This window comes from Eriocheir sinensis, chromosome 51 (genome assembly GCF_024679095.1).
Source record: "Eriocheir sinensis breed Jianghai 21 chromosome 51, ASM2467909v1, whole genome shotgun sequence".
NCBI classification, from domain to species: Eukaryota; Metazoa; Arthropoda; class Malacostraca; order Decapoda; family Varunidae; genus Eriocheir; species Eriocheir sinensis.
In genome coordinates, this window is record NC_066559.1 from 12,374,469 (window position 1) to 12,399,468 (window position 25,000).

The 25,000-nt window shown below is 43.5% G+C and overlaps 2 long non-coding RNA genes across 5 annotated transcripts in view; one reads left to right on the top strand and one right to left on the bottom strand.

The window, feature by feature from the left end:
• Positions 1-372: 372 nt before the first annotated feature.
• On the top strand, positions 373-2,526 carry LOC126982446 (uncharacterized). Its single transcript, XR_007735181.1, has 4 exons — positions 373-735; positions 1,024-1,101; positions 1,791-2,279; positions 2,394-2,526. It is a non-coding gene; the product is annotated as an uncharacterized LOC126982446 (long non-coding RNA).
• A 15,905-nt stretch (positions 2,527-18,431) lies between these two features.
• LOC126982753 (uncharacterized) overlaps positions 18,432-25,000 on the bottom strand; it is a 7,378-nt gene continuing 809 nt past the window's right edge. Inside the window, exons 1-5 of one of the 4 annotated variants that reach the window (XR_007735335.1) lie at positions 23,682-25,000; positions 21,302-23,529; positions 21,134-21,215; positions 19,775-21,047; positions 18,432-19,486 (exon numbers count right to left, since the gene is read on the bottom strand). The exon at positions 23,682-25,000 is cut by the window's right edge and continues 809 nt beyond it. This is a non-coding gene — a long non-coding RNA (uncharacterized LOC126982753). Of the gene's footprint in view, positions 19,487-19,774; positions 21,048-21,133; positions 21,216-21,301 lie in introns of all 4 variants that reach the window. The other 3 variants (XR_007735337.1, XR_007735336.1, XR_007735334.1) reach the window with 3 other exon arrangements.

A 25,000-nucleotide genomic window follows, 5' to 3' on the forward strand; every position in this document is an offset into this window, starting at 1 on the left:
ATGGTCTTCAGAACAGCATGTGGGTAGTCTTAAGGCATTTGGCGATGAATGAAAATTTGCCAGCTAGTCTGTAAGGGCGGGCGGGACGCAAACCTGTATCTTTGTGGACGCCGCGCCAGCACACAGACCATTCAGCCACTGTGTTCCTCAGTTTTATAATACTGATAGTAGTAATAGTGATGAATATATTATTAATGATAATTAAGATGTATATATTCATTTTTAATTATTATTACTTACTATTATTATTATTATTTATTATATAATTTGTGTTTTCTCTTTGCAGACTTTTGGGAGGATTTAGCACAGCGTAAAGTTTTTAGAATGAGTTGCTGAATGCGTGAAACAGGACACTCTGATATGGTTCGAAGATGTGATGAAAATGAATGAGGATGACTTTACGTAGAGAGTGTGTAAAAACCGAGTGGAGTAAAGTGAATTGCAGTGACGTGAAGTGCAGTGAAGTGCAGTGCCATCGAGTGTGGGGCACCGTTACCCTACAGTGCCCCGCGCCACACCTCAGGGGTGGCTCGTGGTCCTGCACCATGATGCCGCCCCGCCCGTTGGAGTCTGGCGGAGGCGGTGCGGGGTTATGTCGGGACTGCCTCAAGTATGCCGTCCACGCTCCCTGCCCTTCTCGGCTGGAGAGGGTGTGGGTGTGTGGATGGGCAGAAAGACCACTGAGCCTTAGACGTGACCCTGTGCCACTGAGGCCAGGCTCCTGCCGTCCATAAGGTGAGCTGAGTTTGTGTATTCTGCTGTCTTTGTACACTTTGTCCTTCCAAGCTTAAAGTGGGTGTTAGGAAAAGTTCAAATATGAGATGAATTGATGCTGCTCTTCATGGTATAAATCATGGTATAGTGAGTTCCGAGTTTTGTTTAAAGACTCAAAAGTAGTCACAATTTTAAAGTAATCTCTCTATTGCATTTTAAAGTCTAAATTTCTTCCCTCATATGAATAGCAATTGTAATGGTGCATATGAATCAGCGAAAATCACCCATTGAAACTCTCTCCCTCCGTAGCTGACCTGCTGCCTGGCGGAGGCCTCGGCGCCGGCTGGCCAGCGTGGAGGCACCTGCTTGGTCTGATCTTCAGTGTTGGTGAGTGTCCGGGCGTCATGGGCAGTCCTTTAGTGGTGTTTGAAGGGGCTGAGAGTGGGAGCGTTCTGAGAGAGGGGGGTCAACTTTTTAAGGGAGGGGAACTGGAATTGTGATAGAGAACTTGACCGTACATATGTAATTAATTGTGTTTGTGAGAGTTTTTAGTGGTCACAAGCAGCCACTTAGTGGTGTTTGGCGGGGCTGAGAGTGGGAGTATTCTGAGAGAGGTGGGTCAACCTTTTAAAGGATGATTTTATGAGGATTTTATGAAAGAGGGAAGGAGAACTTGACTGAGTTATGTTTTGTGAATTTTAGCGGTCACAAGCAGCCTCTTAGTGGTATTTGGCGGGGCTGAGAGTGGGAGTGTTCTGAGAGAGGTGGGTCAACTTTTTACAGGATGATTTTATGAGAATTTTATGAAAGAGTGATGGAGAACTTGACTGAATTGTGTTTATGAGTTTTGGTGGTCACAAGCAGCCTCTCAGTAGCGTTATCAAAGGCTGAGATAGGTATATAGATAGTATTAATATGATTTAGGGTAATGGGCAGCCTTTCTGAGATTGTTAAGGATAGGGGCCCAAGTTAAATGGTGGACGTGACATAGCTCCAGAGATATTCAAGTTAATAGGTACACATGACATAGTTCAGAGACATTCAAGTATATGTAAGCATGCCTCCATCTTTTCCAGGTAAGTACCATGCACAGCTCATCGCGGGACAGCGTGGGACAGCGCGGGACAAGAGGAATGGCAGCAAGGAAAGTGACGAGGTTCCGTTCCTTGGTTAGGGCTCGGCTAGGATGCTAACCTCACTCTTGTCTTTCAGGGACTAAATAATGTTGACCAAGTCTTTCCAGGCATCCTTTGACTCCTAGCACAGTGTGGAATGGGAGGAACACATGAAGAAACGGTAACCTATCTCTTCTTGCTATGCTGTTTTTCCTCTGCTAAGCTCCAGGAAAAGTAATGATAAAAGAGAGAAGAAAGAAAAAGAGAAGAGAGAAGGTATGAGATCAGAGGAAAGAGAGAGAAGGAACCATGGAACTAGAAATTGCTGTTATTTGATCAGAACAAGAAAAAAAGGAGCAGGACGAGGAAGAGAGAAAAATAGCCTCCATGTCCTTCATTATATTGGAAATCAGATCAAGAAAAAGAAGTCTCGGCAGATATAAAAACGAGGTAAGGAAAAGAATCAGCTATTTAAGAATGTATTGAAAATCTAACAGTGGCCTTATTATCGTTACTTTTTGTTATATACCCAGAATCATTTAACAGACATTTTGGTCCTTACAGATTCTTCTCATGTAAGGGTGAAAGCAGCTACATATGAAGGCCTGAAGAGAATTACATAGAATTACATAGAAAATCAGACCACACAGACCCCAGAGAGAGAGAGAAAAAGTGGTTGAAATAATCTGTAGGCCCGGTGAGTGTTAAATTCTTTATAGTTTGCCCTCACTCAGCTTTGTGTATCCCTCTGTAGGCTGTCATTGCTGCTGTGCTAGATGAGAGGTAAGTTGGGGGCGTGTGCTAAGTCAGAGGTGTTCAAACTTTGACTTACGACACATCCAAATCACTTCGGAAGACTTGCGACCCCTCCCCCCTCTCGCGAAAAAAGAAAGCATTGCCGACTGTCTGACACACAATTTTTTTTCTCTCTCTCTCTCTCTCTCTCTCTCTCTGTAACGCCTCTAAATTCCACTTTACCATACCGCCACACGACCACTGCGTGCCACGAAACACGATAAATTAATCCAGACCTGGAAAGGGTTTTACCGGTGCCGGGGATCGAACCCACGTCCGATGAGGTGGGTAAGCCACTCCTTAACCAGTCGGGAAAGAGGTACCTCATCGGCGGAGTGGGTTTGGGAGCCTTTTACCCATCAGGCGGGTCAGGCACTACAGCACAACTGCACCATATCTTAACATTGTAAGTAGGCTATGTTCGCTGTAACATCATAAAACTCATAATAACCTAGTAATTTATCTTATATTCTTGCTTTGCACATACTTAAATCAGGCATAAGTTTAGCAGAAGAGTCTGCCATTTATTAGCGACATGAGCGGGCTGCCTTCAGGACCACACACCACTTCATCACGCTGGAACCTGATCAGTATTATCAGTATTATTTAGGTCTCAAGTCAGACTGAGTAGCTGTGCTGTTTTCATCGATTATTTGTTTAGGTCCAGGAGTGTATGGATTCGAGGCAAGCAAACTCACTATTGTTTTATATTGACAAGTAAAATATAAAAGAACAATCATGATATAATTTTTCAAACTGTGTTTTTGAGGTATTTTCACCCTCTAGAAATCTTGCGACCGCTTAGAAGCAGTTTGAGAACCTCTGTTCAATGCGAGTTACTTCATCCTTGTGCCTAAGCCTGTTAAAACATTATGTTATCTATATCGTGTAGGAAGCGTGACATTAAGCTTTATTTAGCCACTTTCTTGCCCTTTCCCAGCTGGGAAAATTCTTGTGCTTTATCCTGTAAACACATTACATAATCATAGCCGTGTAGGCGTAGTAGTGGTGCGCGAGCTGGGGCTGTGACTGACGTGGGGGACATCACTCTTTGTTGGACGCTGACGTAAACACTGCCATACGGGTCAGGCAGGTGTTCCCAGTGGAAAAAACTAAAACGTACCATAAAAAATGATCAAAATGTAAAAATGTACCACATGGCTGAAAAAAAGTACCAAATAAAGTATCAACCGGTAATTTTAGGTAATTTATATTTTACAGTGAGGAAATTACTTAAATATTATTTTTTTAACTCTTACGTCTGGCAGGGATGTAGGGTGTACACAGTCTGCAGTGTCTATTGCAGCATGATGACTTGTATGGTAACAGAGAGAGAGAGAGAGAGAGAGAGAGAGAGAGAGAGAGAGAGAGAGAGAGAGAGATTAAAACTTATAATTAAGATAACACAGACAATGTAGCTGATGCAGATATGATAAAACAACAAGAATATTAGTTATATAAATCATGTCAGAGTAGCTTCGCTTCAATCGTTTCTATGATTCCATGGCGCAATAAATGTTATTTAGTACTATTTCAATATTATGTAAGTTTTGCAGCTACTTCATGCACACACTATCACGAGAAAGTAACATTTTAGCATGTTTAATGTCTTTCATTACCTAATAGTACTTAAAAAAAAAAAAAACTTACGCTGTTGGGATTTCCGCTTGTCTCCTCGGTCCTGTACACGTCTTGCTCTTGTATCCGGCTCAGCGTCACCGGGGCAACGCGTATACTCTGCCCCATCAGCTGCTGTATACTCAGATACATGATTTTAACGGGTCACAAAAACACAGAAACGCTGATCTGCGGTAGAATATATACGTAAATACAAATTTATACCGGCTTTTACTTTTTTTCACATTTCCCTGGATGCATCGGTGAGACGAAAATGTATCATTTTTCTTACTAAATTGGTAAAAAAGTATCAAATTTTTCCTCAATGATAATTTCGTACCACTTTAGCTTAATGTCGTAAAAATGTACCGCTACCGACAAAAAGTATCAAAATGGTACTTTTGTACCATTTTGTACGGGCGAAAATAGTCAGACTATTTTCGCCCGTGAATGTAGCTGTATGTGCGCCCTTCAAGGAGCAGGCCGCCTGCTCCTTGAAGGGCGCACATACAGCTATATTCACGGGCGAAAATAGTCACACGTTGTGATAGAATGGTCGGTATCCTCAGACGCTGCTGCCGCCCACATCAACTATTTCCAGAGGCCAAAAAGAAGGCTAAGCGGCGGGAGAGGCCGTAAGAATGTATTCAAAGGAGGGAAGAGCCAATATGTTTTAGGTCCTTCCATAAGAATGTGTTCAAAGGAGGGAAGAGCCGATATGTTTTAGGTCCTTCCATAAGAATGTGTTCAAAGGAGGGAAGAGCCAATATGTTTTAGGTCCTTCCATAAGAATGTGTTCAAAGGAGGGAAGAGCCAATATGTTTTAGGTCCTTCCATAAGAATGTATTCAAAGGAGGGAAGAGCCAATATGTTTTAGGTCCTTCCATAAGAATGTGTTCAAAGGAGGGAAGAGCCAATATGTTTTAGGTCCTTCCATAAGAATGTGTTCAAAGGAGGGAAGAGCCAATATGTTTTAGGTCCTTCCATAAGAATGTGTTCCAAGGAGGGAAGAGCCAATATATTTTAGGTCCTTCCATAAGAATGTGTTCAAAGGAGGGAAGAGCCAAAATGTTTTAGGTCCTTCCTTGCCCACCTTGGTGAGCTGCACGCTGACTGCCCGGGCCGGGATGTATTAGGCAAAAATATGTTAATGTATCCACGACTTTACAAAATTGAGAAAAATACATTCAGGGGGATATGTATATATGTATGTATGTATGTATGTATGAATGTATGCATGCATGTATGTTTGAATGCATGTGGTACGTGATGTAGTGGTTAGCGTGCCAAGCAGCTGTTCATCCTCCCTTTCGTGCTGGTCGATAAATAGGTACCTCGGGAGACCTGAAGAAGGTAAACTGTGGTAACCCGGATGTCACCCTGGCCCTGTGTCTCGGGGTAATCAATGGGTTCTCGCCCTCCACAGGCTCAAGGGCCAATGGAACGGAAATGAGCACCGCGGCCACGCGCAGCTATAGTGTATGCTCCTAACTGATGTCTCTGACCTTCAATAAGAATAAAAACGTTTTTGTATCTGGAGAAGACAAACGCTTTTGTATTTGAGTGGGAAAGAGAAACGGTTTTGTCTTGAATGTTAAGTTAAACGTTTTGTACCTTATCTTGTGTTGAGGAGAAAGGTTATTGTGTATTGAGGAGGAAGACTTTGAAGGCAGAGATTAACACTGTGCCCACAATGCGACGCTCTCATAAAGCAAACAAAAAAGAACCAAAACAAGGTCATTAAAATAAGTTACTCCCGGAGATAAAGCTAAGAAAACCAGCTGCAAGGGAAGTGAGGAGGAAGGGAAAGGAAACATGCAGATAAAGGAAAAAAAGGCTCCAGGTTGAAAGGGACGAGAAAGGAAGTCTAGAATATAATTGAGAAAACATAGGAATCAGCTTGCTAATGAAGAAAACCAAGAAAAGAAAAATCAGAGGAGGTGCGAATGGAAATGCTTTAGAACTGGACTGGATGATTGGATGAGTTCGCCGCGCGGTATTTAAGAGCTGGAAGACTGTTAGTAAGAGGGAGTTGATGAGACGAAGAACCTTAGACTCTACTCTATCCAAGAGAGCTGTGTGTGTGGAGCCTCCTCACACATGAGATGCATACTCTTTGTCTATGGATAGCATCTGGGAGGGGGAAGAACTGCTGGAGACGATACATATAATCCTTGTATGTGGATAGCATCTGGGAGGGGGAAGAACTGCTGGAGACGATACATATAATCCTTGTATATGGATAGCATCTGGGAGGGGGAAGAACTGCTGGAGACGATACATATAATCCTTGTATGTGGATAGCATCTGGGAGGGGGAAGAACTGCTGGAGACGATACATATAATCCTTGTATGTGGATAGCATCTGGGAGGGGGAAGAACTGCTGGAGACGATACATATAATCCTTGTATGTGGATAGCATCTGGGAGGGGGAAGAACTGCTGGAGACGATACATATAATCCTTGTGTATGGATAGCATCTGGGAGGGGGAAGAACTGCTGGAGACGATACATATAATCCTTGTATATGGATAGCATCTGGGAGGGGGAAGAACTGCTGGAGACGATACATACTCCCAAGGCCGCGTCGCTTCACTCACTCGCCGCCTCCACTCCCGACGGTCACCCTGAGCCAGCTCCCACGAAGCTACCCTGTCCATCTCAAGTCCCTCCTGGCAAGATCGATAGACTTGCCCCAGCAAAGACTTATGTGGGCGTCCCTTTGGTCTTTTGCTCACTCTTTTCCACTCGGGGTTGTCTTGTGTAGAACTAACTCTGTGAACTGGGCCGGCGTCCAGGAGGCGTGGCACGTGCCCGTACAGCCGGAGTTGGCGTTCACGGACTAAGCTGGTAACAGGTCTCGACTCGGCTTCCAGAGAAGTCGCTGGTTCGACACAAAGTAATTCCAGCGATGCCCCATGATCCTGCGAAGGTACTTGGTATCAAAGGCACCGACACGCCTCAACAAGTCACTACTCGGGGTCTGTGTCGGTTCGAATCTTTGTCCGCCTACGTAGATATCGACAACGCCATATACTCGTGTTAAGCGAGTCCATAACACCGTGGGCAAGACTAATCCGTCGAGTGACTTCCTGGTAAGACCCGCCATTGTTATGCACTACGTTACCAAGCTGTCTGAAACTGGTGACCTCGACATCCTCACCACATGCATGGGCAGACTGAACTGTGTCATTCAGAAACCTCCAAGCGACTGGACCGTGGTTTTGGCCCAGAAGACCATCAGTCCCAGAGGCTTCGCCTCCGTTAATAATGCTATACTCTTATTTGTGGATGCTGTGGTTGTGTAGGCGGGGCTTATCTGCTAAGGTGAGGTGAACGGAGTAGAGGAGGAGGGGGAAGAGGAGAGGTGAATGAGATGCGTTGGTATGATCTGTGAAGCGGACATACTCTCGGCACTTCATTCGGCTATGTCGGGGCATGAATGTAACCACTTGTGTGTCTATCTGATAAGCCGGGCACCTGCTAGTGTGTGTGTGTGTGTGTGTGTGTGTGTGTGTGTGTGTGTGTGTGTGTATTTTCTCAACTACTTGTTCTTATTCGTTTGTGCATTTCTACAAGATTAACCTGACCTCATAATGTCACGTTTTAGCACAGTTTATCATATTATTTGCTAATTTACGTCTACCTTTTCCAATGTGTACGATTTAATTTGATAAGGCATTTCGTTCTTGTGTGTGTGTGTGTGTGTGTGTGTGTGTGTGTGTGTGTGTGTGTGTGCACGGACATGCAGGATCATGCACACCATTCTATTTCAAGTTACCCCTCAACAAGCATTACCTCATGCACTATTTATTTCATCAACATCTTTGAAAAATACTCAATTTACTATCTTCTCCTGACAGAATCCTCCCTTCTGTCTCCACCCCTTGACTGTCTCTCTTCCGCCTCCACCTCTTCGATAATGAATGAACGAGAGGATGATGCGGAGGTGGAGGAGGAGGAGGAGGCAGGAGTGCTCGTGACAGAAGGCAATTACGTCACACTGCGAGCACATATAAGGCGGGGCAGCGATTGGACGCAAGCCAGTCTGGTCGTGTACAGGGAAGGGTGAAGGTGTCAGCTCTCTGAGAATAGGTAAGCTAGAGAGAGACCGCCACTTGTTGATGCCGTGAACTTGATGCCTCACGCGTTCTCTCTCTCCCTCTCTCCTCTCTCTTTCTCTCGTTCTTTTGGAGTCATTTACTTGTTGCTTTTACTCAGTGGCTTTCTTTTCCCATTTTCTTTCTCTATGCACTCCGTTTTCTTTCTTTTTGTTGTGTCGATTTTGAAGTTTGTTGTGTATTTCTCTCTCTCTCTCTCTCTCTCTCTCTCTCTCTCTCTCTCTCTCTCTCTCTCTCTCTCTCTCTCTCTCTCTCTCTCTCTCTCTCTCTCTCTCTCTCTCATATTTAGTCCAGTTAAGAAAGTGTGCATTATTATTATTATTATTATTATTATTATTATTATTATTATTATTATTATTATTATTATTATTATTATTATTATTATTATTATTTGTTGTTGTTGTTAAGGGAGCATACGCTATAGTTGCGCGTGGCCCCGGTGCTCATCTCCATAACATTAGCCCTGGAGGTGTTGAAAAATCATGCTAGATGGAGTGTTATGTGTATGTTAATGTTTCTCCTTTATTCATCTAGGTCTCGTTTCATCGCCTATATTTAGTCGTGTTACGTGAATATTATCCAAGCTGTTGTCGCGCAAAGTTCTTCTTCTTCTTCTTTTGACCTGTGACGCTCTGTATCGCTTCTTAGGTCCTCCTCCTTTCCTTCCTCTTTTCTTCTTTTTCACTTCTTCACACTTTTCTTTTCAGTATTACATCACTTTCTTAACCCGGTAGCTGCGGGGGTCATGTTTCTTAGGTTAGGTTAGGTTAGGTTAGGTTAAAGGTCCCTCTAAGTAAAATAATGAAAAAGAATCATCACTCACGCAAACCATTTCGTAATATATATCAACGCATGTGTGATCAGTTTATGCATCATCTATTTTGGGAGGTTTATATCATGGCAGAAATTTGGGCCATCGCTGGTACACGGTAAAGCCGCAAATTTGGCCCATCGCTGGTACACGGTAAAGCCGCAAATTTGGCCCATCGCTGGTACACGGGTTAAGCACTTCATCATGATCTTAGGTTTTCTGTTCTTTTCTTTCCCTGATTTACTTGCCTATGTGCTTTGCTATTTTCCACTATAACACTTTTCACTCCACTTTCACTGCTCAGATCTTTTTTCCCAGCAACATGCCAAGAAAAATGTAGTAGGAGTAGTCGGTCGGGAGTTTCGCCTTTGTAACGGCACTCCCTGATGCGTCTCTACTATCTGGGCCAATTATTTTCCTCTTTTTCTTTCATTCTTTTTTCTCTTATTGTCCAAAACTTATGTGCTGTTGCTTTTGTTTCTTCGGTGTGGTCATTTTCAAATAAAATGTATTGTTCGGCATATCTCCTTGGGCCTGGTCTTGGCGTTTGGGAGGAAACTTCGTCGTGAGTAGTGGAAACATGGAAACATGGAAATGAAGGCAGCAAGAAACCCTACTGGCTCATTACCAGGCTGCCCGCTCCGGTGATTTAATCTGCTTGACAGCCACTTGCTGCCCGCAGAACAGATGAAATCACTTCCGTATTTAACCCGGTAGCTGCGGGGATCATGTTTCTTAAAGGCCCCTCTAAGCGAGAAAAATGAGAAAAAATCATCACTCACGCAAACCATTTCATAATATATATCAACGCATTTGTCATCAGTTTATGCATCATCTCTTTTTTGGGGGGTTATATCATGGCACAAATTTGGCCCCCGTCGCTGGTACACGGTAAAGCCACAAATTTGGCCCGTCGCTGCTACCGGGTTAATTTACTCCTGACCCAACTTATAATCAACGGTGGATTGAGTTGATGGTGTCCGCACTTACTACTTATGAAAGAAGATTGTTCCAGTGGCGGATGATTCGGTAGGAGAAGAACACTCCTGCCAATGTGTGTACTTCATCGCCTCGCCTAAATGGTTTACCGAGCTCCTGAAACTGATTGCAGATTTTGTTTTTATCAGTTTCTTTTCACACGGTTGATCCAAGAAGAAAATATGGCAGGATAATTAAGATTTCAAACATGACAGTAATAGTTCGTCGTGCTATTAAAATACAGCCTACGTATGCTCTCTCTCTCTCTCTCTCTCTCTCTCTCTCTCTCTCTCTCTCTCTCTCTCTCTCTCTCTCTCTCTCTCTCTCTCTCTCTCTCTCTCTCTCTCTCTCCAGTTCAAGGTCTAGAGTTACGCCTTTGCAACGGCACTCCCTTAAGGCTCTCATTCACGATCTGGGTCTTTTGTTCCTTCTCTTTTTTTTCTCTTCTTTTCTCGTTCTCGTTTCGTGTGTGTAGTGTTGCTCCTTTCGTACCTTCTTCTTCTTCTTCTTCTTCTTCTTCTTCTTCTTCTTCTTCTCCTTCCGACGTAAACAAACCCAGCTGTGTACCAAGAAGCTTGATCTCCCTTGCATGAAATCACTGAGAGCTGGCCGTGTAATCGTATGAGTAAAGTATAAGTGTGTGTGTGTGACGGTCTTATTATGAAACATTTCGTCACCCAAGAACACACATTTGACAAAGCTTTCATAGGAGTTGTGGGCATTTCCAGGAGTAGTTGTATGACCCTGGTGGTAGTGTGACCCTTCTTCTGTACCGTGAACCTAAAGAAACACATATTTGACAAAGCTTTCATAGGAGTTGTGGGCATTTCCAGGAGTAGTTTTATGGCTCTGGTGATAGTTTGACCCTTCTTCTGTACCGTGAACCTAAAGAAACACATATTTGACAAAGCTTTCATAGGAGTTGTGGGCATTTCCAGGAGTAGTTTTATGGCTCTGGTGATAGTTTGACCCTTCTTCTGTACCGTGAACCTAAAGAAACATATATTTGACAAAGCTTTCATAGGAGTTGTGGGCATTTCCAGGAGTAGTTTTATGACCCTGGTGGTAGTGTGACCCTTCCTCTGTACCGTGAACCTAAAGAAACATATATTTGACAAAGCTTTCATAGGAGTTGTGGGCATTTCCAGGAGTAGTTTTATGGCTCTGGTGATAGTTTGACCCTTCCTCTGTACCGTGACCCTGAAGAAACACTCATTAGAACCCGACTGACCCCCTCTTTGACCTTTAGAATTGGGTGATGTGGGAAGCGAAAGTCTTTATAATACCGACCTAAGTGTTTAGCGAGTGTTTGAGGGGGAGGGTGATAGTTATTATTATTATTATTATAGTGTTTAAGAGGAGTGAAGAAGGCGGTGAATTTACTAGCTCTTATTATGTCATCAAGTCTTCCTATTAACGGGTTTCCCTCCTCCTCCTCCTCCTTGTCTTGCTTTTTTTGCTCTCCCTCATACGTCTGTTCTTCCTCCTCCTCCTCTTCCTCCTCCTCCTCCTCCTCCTCCTTCTCTCGCTTTTCCACATACACCTGCTTCTCCTCTTCACCCTTTTCCCCATTCTCCTCCTCCTCCTCCTTGTCTTGGTTCTTTTGCTCTCCCTCATACGTCTGTTCTTCCTCCTCCTCCTCTTCCCCCTCCTCCTCCTCCTCCTCCTTCTCTTGCTTTTCCACATACACCTGCTCCTCTTCTTCATCCTCTTCCCCATTCTCCTCCTCCTCCTCCTTGTCTTGCTTCTTTTGCTCTCCCTCATACGTCTGTTCTTCTTCCTCCTCCCCCTCCTCCTCCTCCTTCTCTCGCTTTTCCACATACACCTGCTTCTCCTCTTCATCCTCTTCCCCATTCTCCTCCTCCTCCTCCTTGTCTTGGTTCTTTTGCTCTCCCTCATACGTCTGTTCTTCTTCCTCCTCCTCTTCCCCCTCCTCCTCCTCCTCCTCCTCCTCCTCCTTCTCTCGCTTTTCCACATACACCTGCTCCTCTTCTTCATCCTCTTCCTCCTCCTCCTCTTTGTCTTGCTTCTTTTGCTCTCCCTCATACGTCTGTTCTTCCTCCTCCTCCTCCTCCTCCTTCTTTTTGTTCATCATTTATCTAACTATCGTCTGTTTTTTTATATCTCTTTACTAAATGGTCTCCTCTTTTGCCTCCTCCTCCTCCTTCTCCTCCTCCTCCTCCCCCTCCTCCCAAAACAACCACACCACCACCAACAACAACAAATAGAAATGGCGAGAACTTGTTGAATTTCTTATCTAATCTTCGCTTGTTTCCTGATGGATGTCATGACGTAATGTTAATGTACTCAGTGTAACGGTGCCTGGGTGACTGAACCTTCGCACACACACACACACACACACACACACACACACACACACACACACACACACACGCCCCCTTAGTAAACTTTGACATATGTAATTTTTGCTTTGAGAGAGAGAGAGAGAGAGAGAGAGAGAGAGAGAGAGAGAGAGAGAGAGAGAGAGAGAGATTGCATATTCATCGCAGACTTGATATAATTTAATTCTTTTGCTTCACTTAATTCGGTTCTTGTGCACTGGAGAGAGAGAGAGAGAGAGAGAGAGAGAGAGAGAGAGAGAGAGAGAGAGAGAGAGATTTACATAGATAGATAGAAAATCAGACCACACAGACCCCATGGTCCAGACTTGGTGGTCTGTCCTTAAACCTAAGTGATTTTACATTAATCAGAAGACTCCAAAACGTTGCATTTCTACTCTAGTTGATATTAAGTTGAAGGAAGTGACGGTCGAGCTTATTTTTGAAGGAGTCAATCGTGTTACACTGGACCACTGATGGTGGAAGCTTATTCCATTCTCGCACTATAACGTTGGTGAAGAAAAATTTGGTGCAGTCTGAATTTACTTGTCTACATCTGAGTTTTACGTCATTGTTCCTCGTGCGCAAAGTGTCATCGATCATAAACAATGTTGATCTGTCTATATTCGTGAAACCATTAAGTATTTTAAAACATTCGATCAGTTTTCCTCGGAGGCGACGTCACGTTTCTCAAGAGAGAACATGTTAAGGGTAGAAAGCCTTTCTTCGTAGGATTTGTTGCGCAAGGAAGGGATCATTTTCGTTGCCCGACGCTGAACACCTTCTAATTTAGCAATATCCTTTGCATGGTGGGGAGACCAAAACTGTACCGCATATTCCAAGTGGGGTCTGACTAAACTGTTGTAGAGCGGGAGTATTACATCTTTATTCTTGAATACAAAGTTTCTTTTAATGAAGTCCAACATTCTGTTCGCTTTATTTGCTGCATCGATGCATTGCTGTGAGAATTTGAGGTTTGACGCGATTTTGACCCCCAAGTCCTTGACGCATTGAACGCTTTTGAGTTTAACGCCGCGCATTTCGTATTCGAACTTCTTATTTTTTGTTCCAATTTGAAGGACCTGGCACTTGTCTACGTTAAAGGGCATCTCCCATCTATCCGACCAAGCTGAAATTTTGTGCAAATCCTCTTGGAGGCTTTGCCTGTCTTCGTCAGTCAGAACCGAGTTACCAATCTTTGTGTCGTCTGCAAATTTACTAATGCGGTTATTGAGTCCAACATCCACGTCGTTGATGTATATAATGAAGAGCACTGGGCCAAGGACCGAGCCCTGAGGGACGCCACTAGTGACAGGCGCCCACTCTGAGTTAAATCCGTCAATCACTACTCTGTTGTCTGTTGCTCAACCAATTCGCGATCCATTGGTTTACTTGACCGTCAATACCTATTTGCTTTAATTTGTAAAGTAATTTATGATGCGGGACTTTGTCAAACGCTTTCTGGAAATCAAGATAGACTACGTCCAGTGATTTGGTTACGTCATAAACAGTGAGGAGGTCGTTATAAAAGGTTAATAGGTTTGATAGGCAGGATCTTTTGTTTCGGAAGCCATGTTGTGAGTCCCCAATCAATGAGTGGCTTTCAAGGTAACTCACAATTTTGTCTCTAATTATGCCCTCAAGTAGCTTACCTACAACCGAAGTTAGACTAATGGGTCTGTAATTACCTGGTACTTTTTTGTCTCCTTTCTTAAAAATCGGTGTCACGTTAGCCTTTTTCCAATCTGAAGGGACGATGCCTTGTCGCAAGGACATATTGAATACGGCTGTGAGGGAGGAGAGTATTTCACTCTTTGTTTCTTTCAGCAGAGTTGGATATACTTTGTCAGGTCCAGGACTTTTATTTGTTTTAAGTGATTTGAGGGCTTTAAGGACTTCATCGGGTTTTATTTCAAAGTTAGACAATGCATGCTCGGGATTTACATTAGTACTGGTGTTGGTGGTGGTGGTGGTGGGAGGACTGTTATTATTAAACACCGAGGAAAAGTAATTGTTTAATAGATTTGCAACGTGTTGGCTGTCAGTCACTAGTGCACCGTTGCTGTTTGTTAAAGGTCCACTTCCACTTCTGATCGCCTTTCTGTTGTTTTTGTAACTGAAGAAGGATTTCGGATTATTTTTACAGTTGGCTGCAATATTTTCTTCATATCTACGCTTTGCCTGACGCACTAATCTGTTAACTCGTCGCCTGGCATCATTGTAAAGTCTAATGTTTTCGGGCGTGCTTTGCTCTTTCTTTAACCTGTAAGACAATTTTCTCTCCTTGACTGAGTGTTTAATTTCGCTATTAAACCAAGGTGGACTTTTATTAGTGTTAATTCGCTTCTCGCACAAGGGGACGAATGTGTCCTGCTGAGTGAGTAAGTGATTTTTAAAGCTTAGCCAGGCGTCCTCTACATTGCCGTCATCTGATAGTTGCATATCTATTAGTTTTCGTCGGATTTCTACGAAGTTGGCTCTTTTGAAATTGGGCATCTTTACTTTATTTTCAGTCACCGATGTTTGAGCTCTAATGTCAACGCGCACTAGTTTATGATCGCAGGAACCGAGTGTTCTCCTACCGTGACATTACTGACTAGGTTATCTTGGGTCGCTATAACAAGGTCAAGAATAAAAAAAAAAAGAAGATAAGAGATGTATGAATGGGAGCAGGTCAACACACACACACACACACACACACACACACACACACACACACACACACACACACACACACACACACACACAGAAACACCAATTTTTTCTTCACTTTTGTACCCTTAAGAAATATGATTATCTCTCTGGTGTCCTCCTCCTCCTCCTCCTCCTCCTCCTCCTCCTCCTCTCCTTATCGTTTAGAGAAAGTACATAAGAGGACATCATCATTTCACACTTTTCAAGGTCCATAACGTTAAGTAAGCGAAAATAAGTGTGGTTCTTGGTGGTGGTGGTGGCGGTGATGGTGGTGGTCAGTGAGTGAGTGTATGAGTGTGTGTGAGTGAGTGTGAGAGTGAGTGAGTGAGAGAGAGGGAGGGAAAGAGTTGGTCGGTCAGTCAGTCAGTCAGTTAGTCAGTCAGTCATTTTATTTGTTTCTTTATGTGTGTGTGGATGAATATATCTCACTGACTGACTGACTGACTGACTGACTGACTGACTGACTGGATAAAGTAGAGGTTGACTGACTGACTGACTGACTGCATAAAGTAGAGGTTGACTGACTGACTGACTGACTGCATAAAGTAGAGGTTGACTGACTGACTGACTGACTGGATAAAGTAGAGGTTGACTGACTGACTGACTGACTGCATAAAGTAGAGGTTGACTGACTGACTGACTGACCTACTGATTGATTGGCTGGCTGAAGGAAAGATTGACTGGCTAACTGACTGACTGACTGGCTGAAGGAGAGATTGAATGGCTGACTGACTGGGTGGGTAAAGTAGAGACTGACTGACTGACTGACCTACTGATTGATTAGCTGGCTGAAGGAAAGACTGACTGACTGACTGACTGACTGACTGACTGACTGGGTAAAGTAGAGATTGACTGACTGACTGTCCTACTGATTGATTAGCTGGCTGAAGGAAAGACTGACTGACTGACTGACTGACTGACTGGGTAAAGTAGAGATTGACTGACTGACTGACCTTCTGATTAATTGACTGGCTGAAGGAGAGATTGACTGGGTGATTGACTGACTGACTGGGTAAAGTAGAGATTGACTGACTGACCTACTGATTGACTGGCTGGCTGAAGGAGCGATTGACTGGCTGATTGACTGACTGAAGGAGAGAGTGATAGTTGCTTCCACTGATTCTTAACATCAAGGACGCTCTATCTTTATCTTTCAAGGCAACACATTCTCTCTCTCTCTCTCTCTCTCTCTCTCTCTCTCTCTCTCTCTCTCTCTCTCTCTCTCTCTCTCTCTCTCTCTCTCTCTTACCCAACAGCGTAATGCGTATATAGAGACGAGGAATCTGACCTTGATCGCATAGAGATGACTGACGCTGGTCGAGGTGTTGAAGGATGACTGGTCTGGAAACCCTTACAGAGAGACGATAGGAATGAATGAGCGTGTGAATGGATGAGAAAGTGAAAGAATGAGAATGTGAATGAATGAGGACATGAATGAGGATATGATTGAATGAGAATATGAATGAGAATGTGAATGAATGAGAATGTGAATGAGGATATGATTGAATGAGAATATGAATGGATGAGAAAGTGAATGAATGAGAATGTGAATGAATGAGGATATGAATGAGGATATGATTGAATGAGAATATGAATGGATGAGAAAGTGAATGAATGAGAATGTGAATGAATAAGGATATGAATGAGGATATGATTGAATGAGAATATGAATGGATGAGAAAGTGAATGAATGAGAATGTGAATGAATGAGGATATGAATGAGGATATGATTGAATGAGAATATGAATGGATGAGAAAGTGAATGAATGAGAATGTGAATGAATGAGGACATGAATGAGGATATGATTGAATGAGAATATGAATGAGAATGTGAATGTGAATGAGAATATGAATGAGATAATATGAATGAATGAGTATGAATGAATGAGAATATGATTGAATGAGAATATGAATGAATGAGTTTGAATGAATGAGAATATGAATGAATGAGTCTGAATGAATGAGAATATGAATGAATGAGGATATGATTGAGTGAGTTTGAATGAATGAGAATATGAATGAATGAGGATATGATTGAATGAGAATATGAATGAATGAGTATGAATGAATGAGATAATATGAATGAATGAGTATGAATGAATGAGTATGAATGAATGAGATAATATGAATGAATGAGTATGAATGAATGAGATAATATGAATGAATGAGTATGAATGAATGAGATAATATGAATGAATGAGAATATGGATAAGTTATGAGTGGTGTGACGATAACCTGGATGAATTGTAACGTGTATGAATGATATGTAAATGTATATGTGTAGCTATGTATGCATGTATGTATGTATGCATGTATGTATGTACGATAATATGTGTGAAAACCTTACATATGCTAGACGATATTTTATGAACTTTGTCAGAAATTAATTGGAAGGTGTGAAAATCTGACCTTTCTTCTTCCTTCCCTTTTTTTTCATCTTCCTCCTCCTCCTCCTCCTCCTCCTCCTCCTATTTATCAATCTTTGGTCTTATGAGGCCGTTCTCGTGTTGGCTAAAGTTTTTATTATTATTTTTTTTTTACAGCTAAGGAGACAGTTCAAGAGCGTAAAGAAAAAAAAAAAAAGCCCGCTACTCATTGCTCCTGTTAATACATGTTTTTTTTGTGTGTGTCCTTTCGTCTGTTATTTTTGTCTTTTATTTTCAAACTCTTTCTAAACGGACTTAATCTTCGCGTCTTTCCCTTTTCTCTCTCTCTCTCTCTCTCTCTCTCTCTCTCTCTCTCTCTCTCTCTCTCTCTCTCTCTCTCTCCCTTTCTCGTAAAAAGCTTTGGTGCCCTTCCTTCGTTGTCTTGTACAGAACCCATAGAAGACTTCGAAAACGGGCAGATGCAGGTATGGGAGAGGGAGGGAAGGAGGGAGGGAGGGAAGACGAAGGAAAGAGCAGGAGAGAGGAAGGGACGGCATGGCAAGGGGGGGGGGTGGGAGGGGGAGGAGGAAGAGTGTTGCGTCATCGAGCATTCTTCATCCGCTCTTTTCATCTGGAAGAGCGCGACCGTTTGTTATGGAAAGTTTGTCGTCATGTATCTTTTGTTTCGTCTATATTTTTTTTCATTCTCCGGCGCCTCATAAACGCTCTCTTCTGTGTTTATTTAATTCCATCTTCTTCCTCTTATCTTCCTTATCTTCCCTCTCTCTTCCTCCTTATAAGCGTCGTTTCTATCCTCTTTCCAGCCCTCTTTTCGTTAGCTTCTTCCTCTTTCTCCTCTCTTCAATTTGTCATGCTTCGGTCTCTCTCTCTCTCTCTCTCTCTCTCTCTCTCTCTCTCTCTCTCTCTCTCTCTCTCTCTCTCTCTACGGCTACGGCTCAGTGGACCAGTGGCTCTTAAAGACAATGTGTAAAATCTATGTAACTACAAGCTTGAGGCCAATCAGTCAATCAATCTCTCTCTCTCTCTCTCTCTCTCTCTCTCTCTCTCTCTCTCTCTCTCTCTCTCTCTCTCTCTCTCTCTCCTTTTCTCCTCCTCCTCCTCCTCCTCCTCCTGTGTATCATTCCTTGGTCTCCTTCGTTCATTATTTATTCAGCCTCTTTTTTTTCCTTCTTCATCATTCTATTCACTCTTTCTTTCCAGCCGTGACCTTTTCAATCTCCTCCTCCTCCCTTTCCTTCTGTTTATCATCCTTTCGTTTCCTTCGCTTCCCTTTATCCACCTTTTCCCTTTTGGTCTTGTTTTCTTTATCTTTCTCCTCTCCTCCTCCTCCTTTTATTTATCCTCCGTTGCTCTCCTTCGTTCATCCTCTTCCTCGTCCTTCCCCTTTTTCCTCCTCCTTCCATTTTCATTATCTTCCTCCTTTTCTCCTCCGCTTTCTCCTCCCCTTCCTTCTTCTCCTTCTTTTTCATCATCTTCCTCATTTTCTCTTCTTCCTTACTTCCATCCATTCATCTTAATCCCTTTTCTGATCTTGTTCAAACCGACGTCTTGCGCAACGGGCAACACACGACGCCATCGATATGAGCCTGCTGTCACCATTCACACGCTCGGCCCTGAAACAATAAATTCCTCGAGGTGACAGTTATTAGGAACCCGCAAAAGGCCCGTACACCCAGACGTTCTCGGCTTTCAAAACAGCGACTTCTCAAGGCCACAATAGAGATCAGTCGGGTTCTCATGGGGGCTTTGTCACGTTTAGGGTGGAAAAGCCTTGTCAAACTGGCGCTAGGCTCGTAAAATTACCGGTGATGAAAATACAGACGCTCTCGGCTTTCAAAACAGCGACTTCTCAAGGCCACAATAGAGATCAGTCGGCTTCTCATGAGTGCTGTGTCACGTTTATGATGAAGAAGCCTTGTCAAACTGGCGCCAGGCTCGTAAAATTACCGGTGATGAAAATACAGACGCTCTCGCCTTTCAAAACAGCGACTTCTCAAGGCCACAATAGAGATCAGTCGGCTTCTCATGAGTGCTGTGTCACGTTTAGGGTGGAAAAACCTTGTCAAACTGGCGCCAGGCTCGTAAAATTACCGGTGATGAAAATACAGACGCTCTCGGCTTTCAAAACAGCGACTTCTCAAGGCCACAATAGAGATCAATCGTGTTCTCATGAGTGCTGTGTCACGTTTAGGGTGGAAAAACCTTGTCAAACAGGCGCCAGGCTCATAAGTCTGCCGATGATGGAAATAATACTAATACAACAACTTCAACGAAAGGCATAACAAGTGCGGGCATGTGTGTGAGCTCCGAAGTCTATGAAACCTGTAGTCACAAACATATCGCGGCTTGCGCAAACCTGCCCACATTTGTTAAGTCCTTCGTCGAGGCTGCTGTGGGTATTTCCACGGGTAGTTTTATGAGCCAAGTGATAGTTTGACAAAGACTGCTGCACCATGAACGTGATAAACACTCATGAGAACGCTACTAACCTCCTTTGTGGACTTTTGGTCATATCTGTTGTGTGAGGCTGCGGGACCATGGGCGTCAGAGCTCCGGCGTGAGTCTTCGAACTTCTCGTCTTCGGCTCTCCGGCGCCTCGCTAATCCTTGCAGCTATGTGGCCTTGAGTGCTTGGGGTAGGGTTAGTTCCAGGGTCCATATTTCTAATCATTTCGGTTTTCGTAGGATTTTGGGGCATTCTCCGGGGTAGTTATATGACCCTGCTGGTAGTTTGACCCTTCTTCCATACCACGGACCTAAAAAACAACCATTTGATAAGGCTTTCGTAGGAGTTTGGGGCATTCTCAGGGGTAGTTGTATGATCCTGCTGGTAGTTTGACCCTTCTTCTGTACCACGGACCTAAAAAACAATCATTTGACAAGGCATTCGTAGGAGTTTGGGGCATTCTCAGGGGTAGTTATATGATCCTGCTGGTAGTTTGACCCTTCTTCTGTACCACGCACCTAAAAAACAATCATTTGACAAGGCTTTCGTAGGAGTTTGGGGCATTCTCAGGGGTAGTTATATGATCCTACTGGTAGTTTGACCCTTCTTCAGTACCATGGACCTAAAAAAACAACCATTTGACAAGGCTTTCGTAGGAGTTTGGGGCATTCTCTGGGGTAGTTATATGATCCTATTGGTAGTTTGACCCTTCTTCTGTACCACGGACCTAAAAAACAACCATTTGACAAGGCTTTCGTAGGAGTTTGGGGCATTCTCAGGGGTAGTTATATGATCCTATTGGTAGTTTGACCCTTCTTCTGTACCACGGACCTAAAAACAACCATTTGATAAGGCTTTCGTATGAGTCTGGGGCATTCTCAGGGGTAGTTATATGATCCTACTGGTAGTTTGACCCTTCTGGCAACGGTGCTGAGAATACCTACCTCATGAATGGCCCTCCGCGTCTCTCCTATGTTATGTTACGAGGCTCTGAGTACGATAATCTGACAACCGTGCTGAGAATACCTATCTCATGAATGGCCCTCCGTGTCTCTCCTATGTTATGTCACGAGGCTCTGAGTACGATAATCTGACAACGGTGCTGAGAATGCCTACCTCATGAATGGCCCTCCGCGTCTCTCCTATGTTATGTCACGAGGCTCTGAGTACGATAATCTGACAACGGTGCTGAGAATGCCTACCTCATGAATGGCTCTCCGCGTCTCTCCTATGTAATGTTACGAGGCTCTGAGTACGATAATCTGCCAACGGTGCTGAGAATACCTACCTCATGAATGGATCTCCGCGTCTCTCCTATGTTATGTCACGAGGCTCTGAGTACGATAATCTGGCAACGGTGCTGGAAATACCTACCTCATGAATGGCTCTCCGCGTCTCTCCTATGTTGTGTTACGCAGCGCGGCGCCAAGGTCACGGAAGAGCAAGAGAGAGAAGAGAAAGAAATCACGGTTGAGGGGGGGGGGGGGGAGGAGGAGGAAGAAGAAGAAGAGGAGGAAGAGGAGTGAAAATATCTTTGAGAATGTGTGGGAATCTAATCTTATCTCTCACATCACGGAACACTCTCTCTCTCTCTCTCTCTCTCTCTCTCTCTCTCTCTCTCTCTCTCTCTCTCTCTCTCTCTCTCTCTCTCTCTCTCTCTCTCTCTCTCTCTCTCTCTCTCTCGTATCACTTTCACAATCATATCCTGCTGTAGGGTCGTTTCTCTCTCTCTCTCTCTCTCTCTCTCTCTCTCTCTCTCTCTCTCTCTCTCTCTCTCTCTCTCTCTCTCTCTCTCTCTCTCTCTCTCTCTCTCTCTTCCTTGTTTTCTTATATTAATTTTCTTTTCTCCTTCCTTTTCCTCTTTTCTCCTTTCCTTTTTTTCTTTATTTTCTATTGTATGTTTCTTTCCTCTCTTTTCATCATCTCTCCTCTTCTATTCGTCTCCTCTCTTCTCTTTTCCTCTCCCCCCTACTCTTATAATCCTCTCTTCTCTTCTCGTTTTTCCTATCCCACCTCTCCATTCATCTCCTCTTCTCAAATATCGTATCCTCCTCGCCTCCTCCTCTTCTCAAATATCGTATCCTCCTCGCCTCCTCCTCTTCTCTACTCTCCCTTCCTCTTCCCACTGTTTCCTTTCTCCTAAGTTCCTCGGTCTTTCTTTTACCTTCGTTAATTTAGAAACAAGCATGATCTCAGCCCTGCATCTCCTATTTCGTGGTACTACTGGCATGTTCAGGTGTCTGCTGTTACCTCGTAGATTAAAAGTGAGATCAGCCTGTAGTGTTGTGTGTGTGGCGTAGCAGTAGTAGTAGTAGTAGTAGTAGTAGTAGTAGTAGTTCTGAAGAGAGAGAGAGAGAGAGAGAGAGAGAGAGAGAGAGAGAGAGAGAGAGAGAGAGAGAGAGAGAGAGAGAGAGGAAAACAGAAGTGGCTTATATTTTTCCTCGTTTTCCGTGACCTGAATGAGTGAGCGACTGAGTGACTGATTATCTTGATGACTGATATGGCTCCTCATCTTTAACGTGAATTGACTGATTGAGTGACTGACCGAATAACTTGATTGACTGACTGGTTAATTGACTCACTAATATTATTCCTCATGCTTCCTGTTTTTTTTCTGTTTTTTTTTCTTTTTTACAACAAAGGAGGCAGCTCAAGGGCACAAAAAAAGGAAACAATAATAAAAAAAAGCCCGCTACTCGCTGCTCCTAAAAAAGAATCAAAAGAGGTGGCCGAACGAGAGGTCAACTGACTGAGCAACTGACTGACTGACTGAACTGTAGCAGAGGGTAGTCATTACTTTTATATACTGGCATTCCTGAAAGACTTAATCAGAATATTTAATTGAAAGTTTACGCCACAAATGAAACTTAAAATCCGTTACGCGTCGTTAACTCTAAAATCTATTCGATGAGGGAAACGCGGAGAGTAAATCACCAATGTCTTGTATATTCCGCTGCACCAAAAGTAACTCTCCGTCGAAATCTCAGCGTATTTACGGCAGAGATACATTTCAAGAACATGATTTCCACCCAAGATCTGTGACGCATCGCTTGTGCTAAAAAACTCATAAAGGGAAACACGGCTGGCAAAAGCATATCACAGAGAGCTCGTTTACTTCGCTGCGCTAAAAGTGAACATCATCACCAAAAGTAGAATGATTTATGGCAAGGCTGTTTTTCAGGATCATGATTAATTTTCCACCCAAGACCTGTGACACCTCGCTCGTACTAAAGTTTTATGCGTGAAGACAGCGAGAGTAAATCATATATGTCTCTTTTACTCCGCTTCGCAAAAGTATCATTATAAAGTGTAAGATATATAGCGAAGATGCCTTACAAGATTATGATCTCAACCCAAGATCCGTGACATATCGTTAGTACTAAAGTTTTATGCGTGAAGACAGCGAGAGTAAAACATATATGTCTCTTTTACTCCGCTTCGCAAAAGTATCATTATAAAGCGTAAGATATATAGCGAAGATGCGTTACAAGATCGTGATTTCAACCCAAGACCTCTGACACCTCGCTCGTACTAAAGTTTTATGCGTGAAGACAGCGAGAGTAAATCATATATGTCTCTTTTATTCCGCTTCGCAAAAGTATCATTATAAAGCGCAAGATATATAGCGAAGATGCGTTACAAGATCATGATTTCAACCCAAGACCTGTGACACATCGCTAGTACTTGCATACGTCGTTAGGTCAAAGATTATATTCATGAGAGAGAAGGGCGAGAGTAGATCATAAATAGCCTACCTCCTTTCCTTCGCTTCGCAGTAGAGAATGTAAGATTTTTGTCGAAGATGCGTCACAAGATCATGATTTCAACCCAAGATCTCGCTAGTACTTGCACACGTCGAGAGAAAGTATAAAATAAATAACTCCTTTGCTTCACTTCGCAGTAGAGAATGTAAGTTTTTTGTCGAAGATGCGTTACAAGATCATGATTTCAACCCAAGATATCGCTAGTACTTGCACACGTCGAGAGAGAGAAAGTATAAAATAAATAACTCCTTTGCTTCACTTCGCAGTAGAGGATGTAAGATTTTTGTCGAAGATGCGATACAAGATCATGATTTCAACCCAAGATCTCGCTAGTACTTGCACACGTCGAGAGAAAGTATAAAATAAATAACTCCTTTGCTTCACTTCGCAGTAGAGAATGTAAGATTTTTGTCGAAGATGCGTTACATTTCAACCCAATATCCGTGGCACGTCGTTAGCCCTTAAACTTAAAGTATATTTGTGAAAGTGTCAAGAGCAAATCACAACTGTCTCGCTTTCTTCACTGCGCTATAAGTAGATATCGTTAGCGAGCGTAGAATTTAAGGCGAAGATGCGTTATACAGATCATGATATCCGCCGAGACCCGTGACACATACCGTTCCTCGTACTTGGGTCTGCCACCGCGTATATCACCAGATGCAACGTTTTCCGCCTCCTCCCTCGTGAGTGTGTGAAGTGGCTGGCGTCTTTATGGCCGATAGCTTGGCGGGGGACCTCAGTTTTGGGGGAGAGAGCGCGCGGGAACTGATGCAGAGGTTGGGCGTAAATCTGAGTGTGTTTTGGGGCCCTAGCGCCTCTTCCCAGTGATCTAAAACATGTGATTTGAATCGATTTAACCCGGTAGCAGCGACGGGACAAATTTGTGGCTTTACCGTGTTCCAGCGACGGGACAAATTTGTGGCTTTACCGTGTAGCAGCGACGGGCCAAATTTGTGGCTTTACCGTGTAGCAGCGACGGGCCAAATTTGTGGCTTTACCGTGTAGCAGCGACGGGCCAAATTTGTGGCTTTACCGTGTACCCGCGACGGGACAAATTTGTGGCTTTACCGTGTAGCAGCGACGGGACAAATTTGTGACTTTACCGTGTTGCAGCGACGGGACAAATTTGTGGCTTTACCGTGTAGCAGCGACGGGACAAATTTGTGGCTTTACCGTGTAGCAGCGACGGGACAAATTTGTGGCTTTACCGTGTTGCAGC